General features: G+C 40.1%; 1 protein-coding gene and 1 long non-coding RNA gene across 2 annotated transcripts in view; both read right to left on the reverse strand.

The window, feature by feature from the left end:
* Positions 1-19090, reverse strand: part of LOC106095884 (uncharacterized) — a 98079-nt gene that overhangs the window by 75691 nt on the left and 3298 nt on the right. The window lies entirely within an intron of this gene.
* Positions 9642-11911, reverse strand: LOC131996685 (uncharacterized). The gene is made up of 3 exons (XR_009397933.1): positions 11738-11911; positions 11503-11660; positions 9642-10121 (listed from the first exon to the last, which is right to left on the reverse strand). It is a non-coding gene; the product is annotated as an uncharacterized LOC131996685 (long non-coding RNA).

Genomic DNA, 19090 nt, shown 5'->3' on the forward strand with positions numbered 1-19090 from the left:
AAAATTTAGTTCTCTACTCTCTCTAAAATACCTTCATTTGAGCCTCATATTGATATGGTCAGTAAATATTTCGTTAGTCTCTGTGGACAAGCCAAACATGATTGAAAACGATTACTTTTTTGAACATGGCAAAAAATTTTTGCTGTGAATCACGAACTTAATACCGGTCTTTAGAGTATAAAATGAAATGCGTGATTCGTGAAATACAGGCCGAAATGCTCGAAAAAATGCAGCAAAATCGAACTTTACCAATGGACCACTTGACCCGGTGCCGAGGACAATATTTACATGAATATATTTTTTAATCTATTCAATTACAGGATTGTGTTTGACTTAGACTGAAGTTTCCCAACATTTTCTCTATGTGGTAATGTTAAAACCAATTGCAGTCAAAATTTCACAACGTTGCTTTTTCATGCAAACAAACAGAAACAAATAATTCAAATATCATCCGGCTGCTCTTATACGGCCGGCATAAATAAAATAAAAACAAACCAGATACGATATGGCAAGGCACGTAGACCCGATTCGTAACTAACGCACCGCACCAGTGGCAGCAGCAGCAGCTTGTTGATTGCGCAGCTATAAAATTTGCCAAATTTTTATTCAAGAGCAGAAGTAATGAAGGCAGCAGCAAAGAAAGAAACAAAACCAAATGTTTGTTGTTGTTCCCCGTTTTTGCGAATACGCGTTTTGTGTTGATTTGTGGTTACCCTGCAAACATTTAGGAGTTAATTTCTCGCTCCCTCGCTTAATTGTCACTTTTAAGGTACATCTGGAGTATCTATGGCAATACACCAATAAGGTTTTCATAATCTGTTGGTTGAAATTTAAAAATTAAATTTTTGTTGTTGCTTGTGACACTTTCTAAAAAAACACACACAAGAGAAAGTATGTTTACTTCTTGTGTAATCCAGTCTTAACTTCTGTAATCAAATAAGACGTTTGTGTGGCTGTTCAAATCCCAGTCGGGTAGAATCAGTGCAACAGCTTCAGTCATCAAAATCGCCCCGCGGAAGTTCAAGAGAGGTCAAGAAAAAATAATCTTCGCCCTAACAGACAAAAAAAAAGAAATTCTACTCTTTTTTTTAAAACACACGCATAATCGAATTTTGAACGAGTGGCGCATTTCCTCACGTATGAGACAATAATTAGATGAAAAAACGATATCTTCTGCGATTGTTTCCAACTTCTTTATTTGCCAATTTAGTGACTCGCGCGATAGAAAATGTTTGCAGGGTAAATAATTATATTTGCATAAAACCGCACGAACACATGCCTGTAGGATGGTGTGCGTGCGAAACGAAGAATGACAATGAGAGCAAGAATATCAGCTGCTAACCCCCCACAAAAAAGGAGAACAACTCACATTGTTCTTTACGATGCGGACTGTCTAATAAAGAGGGGCATGTGGGGTGGGGTGAACAAATACCGAAATGTAATCAGCTGATCACAACAGTTTTTTGTTTTCTTTGCCTGGTTTGTTCTGCACCTTTCTAACACAGCAAAGCAGTGATAAAGCGTTCTAATTTGTTTAAAGTTAGAAAGGTGTGGGCCTTTTTTAGTGCTGCTTGGTGATACCAAGTGGGGTGTTAGCTATGCGCCGTCAAGAAACAAACATTCTTCTACACAACAACAACGAAGCATTTGCTCATTTTTTTCAATATCTAGTACAAGTTTATACATTTATTGTTTTTATCATTATTGTTGGTACTCCTCATTGTGTTGTTGTTGTTTTTTTAGTAATCTACGCATGACTGAGTGATGTTCTTCGTCAGTAAACCCCATGCATCAAAATAAAAGCCAAGCAAGTACTTTTACGCCGCTATATGCCTCAAAAACGTACTGCCCCATCCACAAAAGCTAATATTAAAAGCCAATTGTAAAGATATCACAGTGGGGTTGTAACAGTCATACATGGTCTACCACTTTTGAATCTATGAAACCAATGGTAAGATATTCTCGAAGTCACCATGATAATGTAATCATATCATGTGTAAACGACATGGATGAAGAATAAACGTAATTGGGCCAAGTGTGCTTGTGATTTTTCTCCAAACCTATAACATCATCAACTGTTGGTATAAGAAGTCTGGGAGTTAAAAACGCAAAATTATCTACGGACACTATGTACCGGGATGCGTCGGTATCTGTACAATGCAAATGTGAGTGGCTTTCAAGCAAATGGTTCATAACTGCTGACATTGCCACTAATTGGTTTCGAATACTTTTAAATTTCCCAAGAGACAGCGAAGGTCATCCGAACTTGCCTATTTTAAGAAGGGGTCCTCCAGGGATGGGACTGCTTGCTTCTGCGTAAGTTCACTGTAGATGTTTTGCCGTACTTTTTCTTATTTATTTTTTATTTCGATACCAAAAATAGAAGTTTGAATCTTTGTGAACAATATTGAATATCAATCAATGAATATCTAGATCTATTACCCATCCAGAATACCCATTTTCACTGCTATAAATTTGGACTTCAGTTAGAAATAGCTGTCACATAGACATTATACCACTTATTATTCTATCTCTCAACGATCTTTCGTATTGTATATAAAATTCTTTTTCGGAATCACCATATTTAGCAAGCTTTTACTTCTTATATCACTTACCAAAGGATACTCGGACTGTCAAAAGCATGTTAACTCTCGAACGATACTTCCCAATGATGTATGTCGCCTGGGATCGTAACGGTTGGTTAAAGCTCGCATATGTAAAAACCGATCTCCTTATTAGGCTTCTTTTTAGAGACCTTAAGGGGCGCAATTCTTGTCCGATTAGTCTGAAATTTTTGACATTCTCTTCTGTTATGACTCCCATCATACATGACAGACACACGGGTTTATATTCCGATATAGCTCCCATATAATCCGATCTCTGGAGTTTAATTCTTTAGCTCTTAAAAGGCGCAAATTGTAACCCTATGGCGGTAATTTTGCACAATGACTTCTGCTATGACTTCCAATTTCCGTGTAAAATATTGTCAAAATCGTTAATACTCTGATAAAGCTCCTTTAATAACTCGTCGGCTGCCAATTTATCGGTCCCGAACGTGAAATAAAATGTTCAGCGAACTCACCTCTCAATAAGTCGATTGTTACGCGCACTGTGTGGCTTGTAGCACCGTAATGTTAACCGTCAATGATGCCACCCGTCCATAAATCGCACCAAACTGTGACTTTTTCTGGATGCATTGGTAGCTCTTGCAATTCTTCTAGCTGATCTTCGCTCCAAAATCGACAATTTTGCTTATTTAAGTACGCATTGAGCCAAAAATGTGCTTCGTCGCTGAACACAATTTTTCGATAAAAAAAAGTGGATCTTCGACCAACTTTCCAAGAGCTCATTCACCAAAAATTCTGCGTCGCGGTAGGTCGTTCGGCATTAGTTCCTGTATTATGAAAAGCTTTATACCTAAATCCTTTCGTAACATTTTCCACGTTGTTGTGTAACAGAGGCCCAATGGCTGGGAACAGCAACGAATTCATAATTGATAGTCATCATTAACATTGCCCGATACAGGCGCGATATTTTCTTCAGTTCGCACTCTACGTAAGCGTGTTGGTAGTTTAATGTCCAACAATGTAAATTTGGTGAGAAATTTAATCATAATAGCCCGAACAGCCGCTTCAATGGGTCAATTAAACTGACCATAAAATGGAAGAAGCGCGCGATGAACGCGCGCATAATAGAATTCAATAATTTGCAAGCGTTGTACATTTGTAAGACGATTCATGGTTAAATTAGACCCACTGAAGATGTTTGACAGTTAAAAAAAAACACGAAACGTGCGTGAGCTGCCAAAATAGCAAAAAAAAAAATTGCCCTTTATTATGTTTATGTTTTTCTCAGATAACTTTCCTGCTATATTGTGTATAAAGCATCTGGAAACTACATTACAGTCTGTATTCCCGTTCTGTAAGGTGCGCTCTTTTTTGGAGTTATTCCAAAAAAATTAGCTTACATTAATCACATCAAAAATAGTTTACTCAAAAAAAAGGGTTGAAATCAAATTTCATAAATAAATTTAATTACAACATATTGGAGCATGATCGCTTTCCAATATGAAAAAAAACTAAGTAACCTGATGACTATTTAATAATATTTACATACTTCGAATGTATTCGAACTCTGTATTTAAATGCAAACTTAAGCTGCTATCACACGATATGTGTGTTACATGTGTGCTGTCACTTTCTGTATTCATAAGACTTTCCTTATGTACGTCAAACACGAATTGAGTGCACTCTAATCGGTATGTATTCTCATATGAATTGTATTTTTTTCATAGACATGTGCATACATGTATGTTCGATGAAATAAAAGTTAGCTTAAATCGAAAGAGTTGCATATTTATTCGAAAATCAATTTTTCATTTTTGAAAATTTTTGTACGTTCACACGATGTGTACAACTTTCAGAGTTGCTATTATCGATAATACATATCGTGTGATAGCAGCATTACATAACGTTTGCTTTATGGACAAATGAGAATTGAGAAATTCCAATCATTCCCGATACGGATGAGGTCGCATGGCAAAAGTGTTGGGAGTAAAAGGAAAGGGTTTTTGCTAGTCCAACAACTCTACGAGTCATTCATATCATTTGCAAGCAAACATTGTAGCACTGTTAAAAGAGCCTCTGGTTTCTCCCCTTGGACATTCCAGAATTCGATTGCGGTTTTGTGGTTAATTAAGTGATACGAGCACAAGTACGCATGTTATATGTGGGGAAAATGGAGCAGTGCTACATGACGACAATCTCTTTAAACGGCCATTTTATGGCGACAATTCATCGAGCTGGGGCTAAAGTTGCTTAAATGGCAGACTGTCTTAGAATGTGACTGTCTTCCTCTTAGTTTGGTCAGTCAAATAACACGTGTTCGTTCGTATGTAGAATGTGGATGCCTAAATAGGAATGCCAAACACAGCAACAATGACTTGTAACAGGAGTTCTTGGTATGTCCAATATCATATTTTGCATTGCATTGCTGTTGTTGAGGAGGACGCAACTCAACACCTTAAGTCCGAAGACAAAATTAGTGCTGCAACCGACGAAAAGGTATCAAGACATGATACCAACCTTAACGTCCATCATTTTTGCAACTTCAATTCTATGGCATCAGTTATTTGATGTTGTGTTCTGACACACCAGCACATTCCACAAACAATGTGGATGGGAACATGATAAACTTTGGCCGTTTTTGCATTATTATTTCTACACTCATTTTTGTTTTAAATAAAAATAACGCCCACTAACAACACGCCAGTGATAAAAGACGCCACAATTGTTTATTAAACATTAAATTAAAATGTAACAGCAATTAAAAACTAATTCAATTGACATGATGCTCACACAGTCACTCATTCAGCCATCCATTGCGTTAGTCAGTGGCGGAAAGTGTGCAAGCTGTTGCTGGCCGCCAGCTTTCTAGCCACATGGATGATAAATACCAACACCACCACCACCATCCCGACACTGTGACAAAGACATTTCCATGTGCGTGGGTGTCCACAACCCAGAATAACCGACTAGATTGTGGATGTCTTTTATGAAATTGGTATGTAATAGAACACTTAATGAGACACTCTGGATTTGGATAGGCGATATAGTTAATCAAAGCTAGATCTTAGCTGATAGCTTGATTTAATAACCGATTTATTATTTCGGTCAATTTTAAACTCTGATTTTTCTTTTAGGTATATGTTAAAGGAGATAGAATCTTTAAAATTCAATGCTTTCACGACTGCTTTTTGATGGGAGTTTCAATTTTGAAGACCTGGAAACGAGACATTTAAAATGTGAAGGAAATCAAATCATAATGGTTAAAGCTACCATTTATTTTGCCCATGAACATTTCACTAAGGAACAGGGGCAAACTTCTCACATATCAATGAGTGCAGTCCGATTCAACTTTTAAGCTCTATGATAAGGGTCCTCCTTTTTATATCCGAGTCCGAACGGCGAGCCGTAGTGCGACACCTCTTGGGATAGTACCTCACAAATGTCACCAGCATTAGGAGGGGGAAAACCACAGCTGAAAATTTTTTCTGATGGTCTCGCCAGGATTTGAACCCACAAATCTCGCCAGCATTAAGATGGCGCTGATAAAATGGTACCGCCCAATTTACACACTAAGTGTAGATACAGGGTTGGCATTGCCCAACTTAGGTTATAGGGGAAGTTGATTTTAAAGAATTCCAATTTTGCCAACAGGTGGCTAGCATCAATTATGACAAAGGCAAAAAACGAAAAGACAAAAAGAAGTCTTAAAATGAAATACAAAGTGCAGATTTATTTGTCAAATAACAATCGTCGAAAAACTCGCCTTCAATTTGCATATATTATCTGTTTTTATTTTTGGGTAACAATAAATGAGGATTGTATTTCAAATGCTGACATGAGTTATTTATTGACTTTTTATCTGTAATCCGCTATTTGCTTTTTCACTTGGATGATTCTAAGACGCCGCTTTGAACAACAGACAAGTACTAGGCATAACCATATTGCTGCTCGCTTACGCTACAGCTTTCTTGGCCCAAGACCATTGTTATTGATTACAAAATTTACTTCTTTTGAAATTACCCAAATTGAGTCCGAAAATTAGAGCAGCGATTCCAAACAATGCATACAGCACCCATACAAACACCTATCAAATAACAGACATATCAATGCCCTTTCCAAACAAGAAAGAACTATTAAGAATCTCCATTGTCTTTTGCAAAATTAGCAACATTTGTTTACCCGTTTTAGCCAGAATTTGTAAAGCGTAGTTTCAAGTTGAAGGTTTTCGGGCAAATTCCATCAGCCAAGTTCAATGACTTGACTTGAATAACGCTGTAGAAAGACATATTGCACAAACAAAAGTGCTTATACAGTGAGTGAATGTCAGGCAGTAAAATTGTTGAATAAGTTTGTTATAGATTATCGGGACACTGCCGAAGGAGTGTCACAAACAAGTGTTAAAGCCAAAAATAAGGCAGGCGGCAGTACACCAGAAATTGCATTGTTTACAGTTTTAGATAGGAGTACCTACCCAGCTTGAAATTAAAAACACAAAAAGTTGTTTCAATAAATTTTTAACAGTGAGGGATATAATTTTGCGATACGACTGTTTCCAAAAATATCGTGCAAAGGCTAAAGGAAAAAATCCCTTTTGTTTGCAACTGTACCTCCTCAGAGTCTTTAAGAGACTAGACGTGCGCCGCATGCTTTCTTCTGTTCACACACACAATTTAACTACGCTATCAAGTACAAGCTACAGTGGCTGTTGGAAACCAAGCATATCCTTAAAGGATATCTACTACCCCGCACTCGATCGAATTTGACATGCAAAAAAAACAACTAACGAAGAGAAAAAAAATAATGCTTTGCTTATTGTGCCACCAGAGAATGAATGTTTGTGTTATGAATTTCTATAAAAAGGTTTGCAGCACCATACGAAGACGAATAGTTAGTTCAACACTCGAGCGGAGAAACAAAAATACAGGTAAAAATCTTCCACCTTTGCACCACTACACTTCTGCGTGAGAGAGCAAGAGGATCAACAACAAACGGTGTAAGAAAATCAACTCCGTCGCCAACACAATGTGTGCTGTACACATACACACACACATCTTTGCTTTCTCGCCTTTAGCTAACTGTTATCGATATTGCTTGTAGAAAGATTTAAAGTTATCGTTTCTTAGTCGTTGAGTCACAACTAAAAACATAGGCAGCTGCATTTTTCTCACTTCCATTGGCAGCAGAAAAGAATTTGCAGGAAAAAATGGTGTTTCTCCGGTCGCAAGGACACACAGGAAACCACGAAAGGTGTTCCAAAGCATATACTATATGTATATAAGAAACTGCATGCGGTAACATGTTGTTTCTTAGTTTAACGAACTGAACTGCTTTTGATGTGATCACAGAGCAAGCTTAAAAAGTCCATTGCGTTCAACTTACATCTGTCGTCTCAACAAGTTGCTACGTACGTATCCAGACTTATACGAGGTCATTGTGAAACCAACAACATGTGGTATTAGGCTTTGTTACAAAGGCAAACAAGGGAGGAACACATGTATGTATGCAGTATAAATACATTCATGCCAACATATTTGCAAGGGATTGCATGAGCAAACCCCTTGGGGTATATTGTGCACTTAACTGGTACCATCAAAATTTTCATGTCATTATAACGCTACTTTCGGTTTCAACTGATCCCACCGATAAGGAATGTCATACAAACAATTTGTAGGACAATATTTCTTTCCAGATATATTGAAGGCATTTGGTCGAATTTTACAGCTTCACTCTTATGTTGTAGCAATGTGTTGTACACCGACGCGGCAGCCCTTGCCGGTGAAGGATTACATCGGGTCAATCCGATACGTACAACCGGCTGCCATGGGATTGATGAATAGATGAATAAAATGTAGTTTCGACTACCATTTATAAATACTCATATATAACTGAGAAACTGTGTGTGTCAGGAAAACGTTGAATTATAAGAAATGAGACGAGAATGAGATGAACAGTATTGGATAACGTTTTACACAGAAGGCAAAAAACTGAATATCGATGTATTAATATATAGAAAAAGCGTGCAAAATCCAATGCCAAAGCGTTGGTTCTCCATGTTAGGGCTAACTTTCAAAATGGTGATTTTGTATCAACACCCCCGAAACACTCAAGGATATGAAACGCAATCGGGGATAATTATATGAATATTACGCAAAAGATTAGAAATATTTTTGAGCCTCCCATGTATGTATCTAAGGATCTATGAAAATATTAATCACTCCCAATTTACATCCTATCAGAGCCATGTTGCATATTACCAGAGAAGGATTTTATTTTGACTATTTCTTAAGATGGTCCTAGATGAGCTGGCGTTCAATCCTGTGGTAAAAAATGGGTCCTTCTTTGCGTAGCTGAAAAGCGTCGCCCGCATAAGCGATGTGAAGAATGTTTTAAATGTTTTCTTCGAGATTTATATCTTTGCATTCGAAGCAACCGGTCGAAATGCTAAGCAGTGCCTTCAAACAAAAAAAATTATAGCATTCTGGTTAAGATTTATTTGGATTTTATAAAGACTTATTACTTCACCACTATGAGCGATTAGTTTATCTTATCAGAAATTCCACTTCAAGTAATTATGCAATAAATCAAGCACAAATGTAAGAGAACGGTCCAATCGATAAGCGTACAGAAAAAAATTTAATTAAATCATATACTCTCTACTCTCATACAAGTCCATCAACTGTGTTGCGGATAATTTGAATTGCAACAGCCGGTTCGCATTCAAATCCGTTGGCACTTGTCCTGTTCGTTGCAGTGTGTTATTTTGTTTTCGCCTCTGTGATCCCAAAGACGAATTCATGTTAAAACACAACAAAACAATTGCCAGATACCCTACTTGATAGAAAGGCAAAAAATACATATTATAATGCCTTAGAGTATTTGTTATTTTATCTCGGACGATTCCTCAAACATTCACTCGTGGGATAATTATTTACAACCGAAATCAATGTCTGCTTATTTTCATTTTGACAAGCGAAAGCTCAGGCGCGACCTAAGAGAATACAGACAATTCTGTCTATCGATATTTCGAATTTGTTTCGAGCACAAAATCAAGTCAAATTCCATTATCGAGTTGATGGCTCTTAGTGTGAGCTACTGTTTTTTTTTAGAATTAAATTAGAAATATTTATATATTTTTTTTTTCTAACCAAATCAAGTTCTGAACTTCTCCATTATTCATGTGTCCGCTGGGCAACGGCTTTTGATAAAAGAAATTCTACGGTTTTAACGACTTGGCTTTCTCTTGTTCCCCATCACTTGGCATGTTCAGTTCGCTCAAATGGTAGCAGAACTGTAATAAAATCAGATTTCACTATCGCTTTATGGAATTTTCAGACGATACCGAGACACATTCTCCTGATGGGTGCCAGACCACATAGGCTGCGGCCTTTACAACAGTCACCGTGAATGTCATGTGCGAGAGAAGAATAGAGGGGCCGAGAGGGAATGAGATTTCACGTTGTACCAACTTAGGGACCTCTTTGCGGAAATTCCACTTTTCTCCCAACGGATTAACATCGTTTTGAGGTGGTTGAAACTTTGCCATTTTTTGTGTGACTAAACAATAAAATAAAAGTGTTGGTTAGTGTTGTTGATAACATACATACATGTGCGAAACATAAAAACAAAAGAACAAAATGCTATAATTAACCCCAAAATGTGGGACTCGCACACAAGCACAGGCGGGCGGTGCCGATGGCGGTGGCGTTGGCGTTGGCGTTAATGTTGGCGGCGACGTCGTATACCTATTTTATTTTAGCAAAAACAAGAGAAGAGACAAAAAATAGTTTGATTGACAATAAATAACAACAAATAAACGGTCATACGTACATACGTACAAATATGTGCATAGTATAAACGGTATATGTGAAGCTGAACATATACTATTTACATGCGGCCAGTGGAACAATTGTTTCAGCATTTTATTCTCTAAGTTTTATATAAACATAGCGTAGAATGGAAATATCAACATATTCACCACATGAGTTGTTGGCTACTCGAGCTCTTGGTCATACTTCTCATTTGTCATTGCAAAACCAGTAAATGTTATCCCCAAATGCTTTTCCTTTTTTTTCGCTTTGGTGTTTATTTTGCAGGCCACAGTTAACCTCCGGCCTATGAGTCCGAAAAAGCAGGACAAACTGGGTTTCGACCGTAACATAATTGCGCAAATGTTTCAATTGATGCCACGGAAAGAATTAAACTGAACTTTGGTTTATTGTCTCCAATATTAGGACTCTTCGGAGAGGGTTGGCCAAAAACCAAACCACAGGATACAAAAAGAATATCTAAATACCTTCAAGACAAACATACAACGGATAGAGCAAAAAGAAGTACATATAACAATTACACACATTCACAAGAGCTACTGTTTTCGGAATCGTATTTTTACTACTACGCGATAAGAAACTCTTTGCTCCCTCAATTTTTTTTATTCATCAACAACGCAAATGCATTACAAAAGCCTTATACTGTAGACTTTCGGATTCGAATAATCACAATTTCAAACTGTCCAGAAATTATAACAGGAATTCAAATTTCAATGCATCCACCTTGTAAAATAGCATTGAATTCGAGATGCAACATGTTGTTGAAACATGTTCCCGGCAGGGGATAGCTGTGAGCACCACCAAAGCTGGACCATTGAGGTCCGATCTGTGTGGTCATTGCTGTCACGAGAAGCTTTGCTGCGAGCTACGAGTAGCGTCCACAGGTTACGGATAGTGGAATGCTCCATCCGAAGTAGCTGTAACTGCAGTCGCAGACAATCAGCGGTATCGAGCGGAGAGTCTCTGTGAGAGGTCGGGTGGCACCGGCTCTTGCACAAATACTCAGTGCCTACGATGCTCGATATGACAAGGCGAGTTATTGGCGCCTTTAAATAACCAATGGCCACCCGCGGCGATCGGATCCTTTGGACCGGAACGAGCTTGCTCACCTGCAGGAGCTTGACGAGGATCGCTACCTTCACACGAAAATGTGATTACAACAACAACAAGTTGGGAATGAAATGCCTCAAACATAGTTAAAAAAGGATTGGTCCAAATTATAAAATTGGGACTCCAGTGAGTATGCACAAAATCAATATTGCAAAATCTATTAAATCAAAATAACGAAAACAATACAGTTTCAGTAGATGAACCAGAAAAGCGAAATGAAGACTTTTTGCTTACAGATCTGATAGTGACGAAGAGACTTCACAAAGCAGTGACACCAATTTTAATGAGGAATCGCCAGTGATTACTAATGTAACAGCTTAAATAGTTCCATTTAATGGCACAATGTGACGTTTTACCCAAACTTTTGAATTTTCGTAAAGTTATCGTTATGAGAATACTCATACTCTGCTTGGCATGGTTAATAAAACTAAATTCTTAATATTAGAATAATGACATAAAACCAAATTAAAAAGGTTTTTTTTCGAAAACATTACAGCTCGAGATTGTAATCAATGCTTTCGATTAAAAGGATAGCATAGCAACTTATTCGGCAGAATCATTTACAGGCTCTTAACCAAAACAAGCATTTGAGTTGTTCATTTGGAACCTATAGCTTTCATCAATTCGTTTCACTTGCCCACATGATTACTCGTTTGTCAAACCAGATGAACAAAACAACCCCTTCATACTCGATGCATCTATCTGATATTAACTTTTGTTAGATGTTTAAAAAAATATGGCAATTGTATTTATATAATATATGATCAGTACAGGATTAGCAGATTCCAGATTTTTATGCAAAGTCGAAATTTTCGTATCTTTTATTCGGCAAATGCAGTGGTATTTTTACTTGAAAATGCTGATATTAACTTGAAAATGCCAATTCCGCAAATATATATGCAATATATCAACAACGTTTCCATTTTGCATAAATTTTGTAACTCAAATTATTGGAAAGTGATGGTAAGCAGCTCTCTATTCTTGGCGGCGTGAATGATTGTGGATTCATCGCTAAAGCCTGTCTAGTCTTGGATATGTTTATTCTATGTTTTCGCTTTTCTACCTCTGTTTCGTTTACCTTTTGTTTATTGCGAATAGCAAAATCATGCCCATGAACATTCCATTAAGGAACAGGGCGGAGGAACCTTTGTTTATAAGTACTTTAATATCTAAAAACTTTGTTTGCATCATATATATATGGAGCAGTGATGATGTTTCTGGTAGTTTCCCACCCAATTTGGTTGTTGCTGGTATTGTAGCAATGTGTTTAACACTGAGGCGGCAGCCCTTGACAATTAAGAAATCCATCGGGTCATTCCGATACGTACAACCGGCTGCCATGGCATTGATCCAATTTGGTTGTTGTTGTTGTTGTTGTAGCAGTTTATTGTGTACTATCTTTCGTCTGCTTGATTCTGTTGAGTGTCAAGACCCAGGAACTCCGCGACTAAGATGGGGTGCGTCCACAGGGATCTGGGTCTGAGTCGAGTGGGTCTGGCCGGGCAGTTAAACAGGTGACGTGTATCGTGCGGTCCCTGGTTACAGTCGGGACATACATCTTGCACGTCGGCATCAATCCTAGCTCTGTGGGAATTGAGGCGGCTGCATCTGCCGGAACGTAATTGAGCCACAATCACTCTGGTTTGCCGGGGGAGGTCGATTTCTTCGGGTGCAATGGGTGGCGGTCGTTCTCCAAGGACTACATTCACCCGGTAGCCAGTTAACGCGTCTGCTACCGTGTCTGCATGAATGTTGTTCAGACCCGCTTGATATGCCGCTTGATCTAGAGGTTCTCTCTTGTAGCGCTGGACCTCACGCTCTAGATCATGTAGATCTACCTTAAGGCTTCTGGGCGGTGGGTATCTATCCACAAGATGATGATTTGGATGATTTCTGCGATAACAGCCCAAAAGGTATTGCTTAGACAGCATGTAGTTATGTCTTCGCACTGGTAGGATCTTTGTCTCCTGGTGGAGGTGGTCCACATGAGAACTAAGGAGGCAGCCCGTCGCAGTTCGGAGGGCGGCATTCTGACAGATCTGAATATTATTCCACTGCGTGTCACAAAGCTGACGTGACCACACTGGCGCTGCATAACTTACCACAGTCCGGCCAATTGCTTTGTACGTGGTCAACAAGGTTTCTTTGTCTGCACCCCAAGTGCTGCCAGCGAGTGACTTGAGGACCTTGTTTCTACTTTTGACTTTATTGCAGATTGCTGTGGCATGTGGGGAGAAAGTGTAGGAGCTGTCAAATGTGACGCCAAGTATTTTGGGACACTTGATGGTCGGAATCAATTCTCCATCGACCATCACAGTCAGCTCAGAATTCACCTCACGCGTATTTGTAGTGAAGATTTGGTGGCGGATATCTTCAGATTTCTTGCAGCGAAATATGAGGCAAGCTCGTTGAGGTAGACGTTCAACCTATCGCAGATGTCATCAATGGGTGGGGGGCCTGATGCCAAGATCGTACAGTCGTCCGCATATGATACGATCTCTATGCCGTCTGGAGGAGGTGGGATGGAGGATAGGTAGAGGTTAAACAGAGCCGGAGATATCACCCCGCCTTGGGGAACTCCCTGTTTCACTCTACGGTGTTTTGACTTCTTATCCCTAAATTCCACAAATGACTGGCGGCCACACAGATAATTCGCGACCCAACGTTTAAGGCCTGGCTGGAGGGACGTGTTGGCGATGTTCTCAAATAATTTGGCATGGCTGACCGTGTCGAATGCCTTCGATAGGTCCAATGCCACGAGGACCGTCCTATCACATGGCCTGGGTTGATTGAAGCCACGGCAAATGTGTGTGGTGATGGCATGCAAAGCTGTTGTTGTGCTGTGCAGTCTCCGAAATCCGTGTTGATGCTCGGCGAATGGAAATTCTCCTACGAGGCTCGGGAGGAGTAATGCCTCAAGCGTCTTAGCCACTGGTGAGAGAAGGGAGATCGGTCTGTACGACTCCCCCAAACTCGGGTCTTTACCAGGCTTCAGTAGCGGGATCACTCTGCCCATTTTCCAGACATCGGGAACTATAAGAGTGTTCAATGACAGGTTAAGGACAGTGGTAAGGTACTCAACTCCAGGTAAATCCAGATTCTTCAGCATCAATGTAGAGATTCCGTCGGGGCCCAACGCCTTGGAAGATTTGGCGCCACGGATGACATTCGTAACTTCGCCCACGGTAAATTGTGATGGCTGTTCATCGGCTCGGAGACCACGAATACGGCGAATGGCTCTCCTCCTTGCCCTGTCTCTCTCGGGATGCACGATAAATTGACGGTTGAACAACCTGGCGCATCTCTTCGGATCAGTCACGGTTAACTCGCCAAAAGAGACTGAGGTCCTGTCGTCCCGTCTACCGGGGTTCGAGAGAGACTTAACAGTGGCCCACAATTTGCCTGCACCGGTGCGTAAGTTACATTGCTCCAAGTGTTCCAGCCACAAATTCCGCTTATGTTCGTTGACTACCCTGTTTATTTCCAGATTTAGCTCGCTGATTCTGGGGTTAGCGGGGTCCATAGCACGAATCCCTTCACGCTCGTCTGCGAGTACCACTGCTTGCGCCGGGAAATTGGGTCGCACTTGCGGTATTCGACCGGCTGGTATAAAGCGAGCGGCTGCTGCGTTGATGATGTCCGGAATTTCCTCTCGGCCACAAGCACATCAGAGGGGGGTGGCAGTTCATTGAAGCGGCGATTGGTATACTCTCTGAAGCCAGTCCAATTGGCCTTCTTGTAGTTGATGAACGTTCGGCGCTCAGAGGTTATGAAGTCGGGTGGTCGGTCGATGGTGAGGATTATGGGGAGGTGGTCTGACCCCAAAGAGATGACGGCTTGCCAGGATACGTCACTCAGGAGATCAGGGGATGCGATTGAGATGTCTGGCGAGCTGCTGCACCTCCTCGTAATCCTAGTGGGGGCATCCTCATTCACCGTGCAAAACGTGGAGCTATCTATTTGCTCTGCCAAAGCTATGCCACGCTGGTCGTTGCCTAGGGGAGAATGCCATGACGAGTGATGTGCATTGAAATCCCCCAGAACCAGACGACTATGGCCAGATAGCAACCCACTTATGTCGGGGCTGTAGGCCTGGCCATTAATCGGGTCACAGCTGCCAACCGGCGGTATATACACGTTGTATATCTCTATCTCGGCAGTACCAGACTTGACTGCTACCCCCATACATTCCATGTATGGGTCACTAGCGTCAAGCGCAGGCGAGATAGGTCTATACTGCACGGAATGGTGTATAACGAAGGCCAATCCCCCACCTCCATTCCTTGAGCGATCCTTACGTAGCACATTGTAGCCGTGACAACTGTGCAAGCTGCAGGTGTTAGTCAGCTTTGTCTCCTGGATCGCTGCGACCGATATGCTCTTCCGACTCATAAAATCCACAATCTCATCAATCTTGCCTCGCAGTCCATTGCAGTTTAACTGCAGGAACGATACATTTCCCGACACTGGCCTGGCAATAGTAGGGCTAGGGTGCTGTCTTTGCATAAATTGCCGTACGGGAGAGGTCGGGGGGGTCACATAGTCCGACGACGAGGACGCCGAAGGCGACGAGGACGCCGAAGGCGACGACGGCGACGCTTGTGACCCACTGCTGGCTATGTTCGCACAGCACCTAGCGACATAGCCAGTATGACTATACTCCCGTAGCGAAGTTAGGCCAGAGCAAGAACGGAAATGTACCCACTCCAAGCACCTGTTACACCTCACCGACACTGACCGATGATGAAGGCGGTTCTGGCAAACGGAACAGAACCAGGGTCCGGGGTTCTTTTCAATCCCGGCACGGACCAAAAGCATACGGAGAAGGCACTCCGGGATGTGCCTCTCCCATGACGAAAAAAGACGAACACGTACACTGAGGCGGCAGCCCTTGCCGATGAAGATTCCATCGGGTCAATCCGGTACGTACAACCGGCTGCCATGGGATGGATCCAATTTGGTAGTTTCGATCTGCGAAATTATTTACGTGTCAATGAAATCAAGCAAAGAAACAATTTTAGTGTGCTTTGCAAGTGTTATCGAGAGATTGGTCTATATGGGGTTTAACTTGAAGGGAATGAAATGATCTGACTCTGATCGCACCCAAGGGTGCGATCAGAGTGCAGCCGAGCTGAGATTGTCAATGCGATAAAGATTGTCAGTGCGATTAAACTGGTTACACACAAGTCAATGCAAATAACATTGTGTATATTATAGTTAACGCCGAGCAGAGCAAAGCCGATTGAGTATGAGAACAGAATTCCAAAGCGTTTTCCGCTCTTGTTTGCATTGTTGAAGTTTACTTTTTTAGCGTTCAGTCGTGTTTTTAATGTTCTAAAATTAAAAAAAATATGCATATCAATCAAATAAAAAGTGGATATTTTTTACCAGCATTATATACATAAAGAAATGCACCAAATTCGCTCCTTTTTAGTGTAATTAGAAGTTTTTCCAATTTCTTTGGTGTTAATAATTCCATTAATCACACTAGAAGAAGCAAAATTTTCTTCACCAGATGAATCCATTGCCGTGTGCAGCAGTTTTAAAAACACAAATGAACAACAAGATTTAGTCTTGTCTTGACATAAAAGCAAAACACATGGAACAGACATCACTTCAGCGCTGATTGTCGCATTCACTATTATACACGAATTTCCTTGTGCCATGAAAATAAGCGCCATTAAGCCCTCTGTTTGCACCCCAACTCTTCGCTATGGGTATAGGAATACATAGATATATCCCATTTTCTTGCTTAGCCGGTGTTGGAAGGGTTGAAACTAAACGAATTAAGGACCCCTCCATTTCAGTTGTTTGATAGTTAAAAACACAACTAAAAAAATTACTAGACTTTTCCGCGAACACACCCATTGAAGTATTCATATGTGTCACCAATGAAAAATGTTTGGTAATACCAAAGGCAAGTATCGCGATGAATTCATAAGGCAAATAATCAAATATCAATAATCAATCAGTCTCATAAAGTTTTCAGATTCATGGCTTGACAATTAAGGTCTGGGTATCATCCACCTAATCTTCTCCATTTTTGGAGCGGTATAGTGCAACTCGATTATGCAAATGAGAATTTTTCGCTCCCTCCAGTCAATAAACATCACTTAACACTTTTCATATCAGTAGGGTGTATTTATAAGTGGGACTATGAGATTTGTTGGCTTTAATGGTTAATTTCAGTTTTAGAACTGTTGTTTGGTTTAATAATTGCTTTGTAATTTGAAAACCCCCATATTATACAGATGTTCATGCCAAATTATAAAAATAACAATGTCGTATGTACATACATATGTGCATGTGTTGTGGTTATACAAATTATTCATATAGGTATGTTATAGATGGGGTTCTCCTGATTAGAGTGGCGCCTGCAAATTACAACACTTGGCTCATGTTTTTATTTCAATTTCATTTCGAAGGCAAATGATTTTTTCATGACATGTAAACTGAATCTCTATGGACTTCTTATGCGCTTAGATGCACAACACAACGAAGCAGATCGTAAAATATGCAAGTACAATAATTCCAAGTAAGAAAACATCACAGTTTTGCAATACCTTAGCCCCATGGCAATAATAGAAAGTCATAGAACTGGAAAACTGACGTAATTGCATTGTTTTCTAGATTATAAAACATATATCAAATTTTACCGATGCCTTTTCCAAAATTATAAATTTGAACAGTAGAATAATTCTTGTAAAAGTATTACAGCTGAGATCTAAACGATCTGAGGCAATTATTTGGTATTGCAATGCCCGTTCGAATAAAAACCAGTAATAAATTTTTTCATTTCTAACCCAACTGGGTGTTCATAAGAGTAAGACTTCTAGGTAAAATCTAAGGGCTTCGCAATGCACTGGTAAAGTGACACCATATAAAATACTCTGATTCAATATACAAATGAATGAGGCGCTTCATAATCTTCCTGGCTCAAGATGAGTATGAGTACCGCATCTCTCAGCAGAGAGCTACGTTCCATCGATTTGACTTCTTGAACACCTAAAGGGGTTAATTATTATCCGATTTGGCTATAATTTTGGACATTAGCTTCTCCATTGTGTTGGTAGCAGTATGTTGAACACTGAGTAGTAGCTCCATACGGCAGTCGCGGACACTCACCGGTATCGAGAGGAGAGTCTCTGTGAAAGGCCAGGCGGCACCGGTTTTGCACAAATAGTGAGCGCATATGTTGACAAGACGAGTTATTGGCGCATTAAAATAACCAATGGCCGACCTGTTCCCGCGGTGATCGGTTCTTTGGACCGGAACGAGCTTGCTCATCTACAGGAGCTTGATGAGGATCGCTACCTCCACATAAAAATTAAGTTTTTGTTTTCATAAAATAGCTACTTGCATAAAACAGCGAAGCTCATCTTCTCAAAGTTGCAAATTTGCAGGTTCTCATTTCTCTATGTGTCAAATTTCTCGCTCTCCCAAATCAATCAATTTAGAATCGATTTTTAAAATTAGTGCAATGTTGTGATCGTCTTCAAACTAACTATAACATAATCTATATCATTGCTCTTCGACTTACCATATTATTATAGTGTTAGTCGGGTTCACATAATTGAGGTGTTTAAT

This window comes from Stomoxys calcitrans, chromosome 4, assembly GCF_963082655.1.
Source record: "Stomoxys calcitrans chromosome 4, idStoCalc2.1, whole genome shotgun sequence".
NCBI lineage: Eukaryota > Metazoa > Arthropoda > Insecta > Diptera > Muscidae > Stomoxys > Stomoxys calcitrans.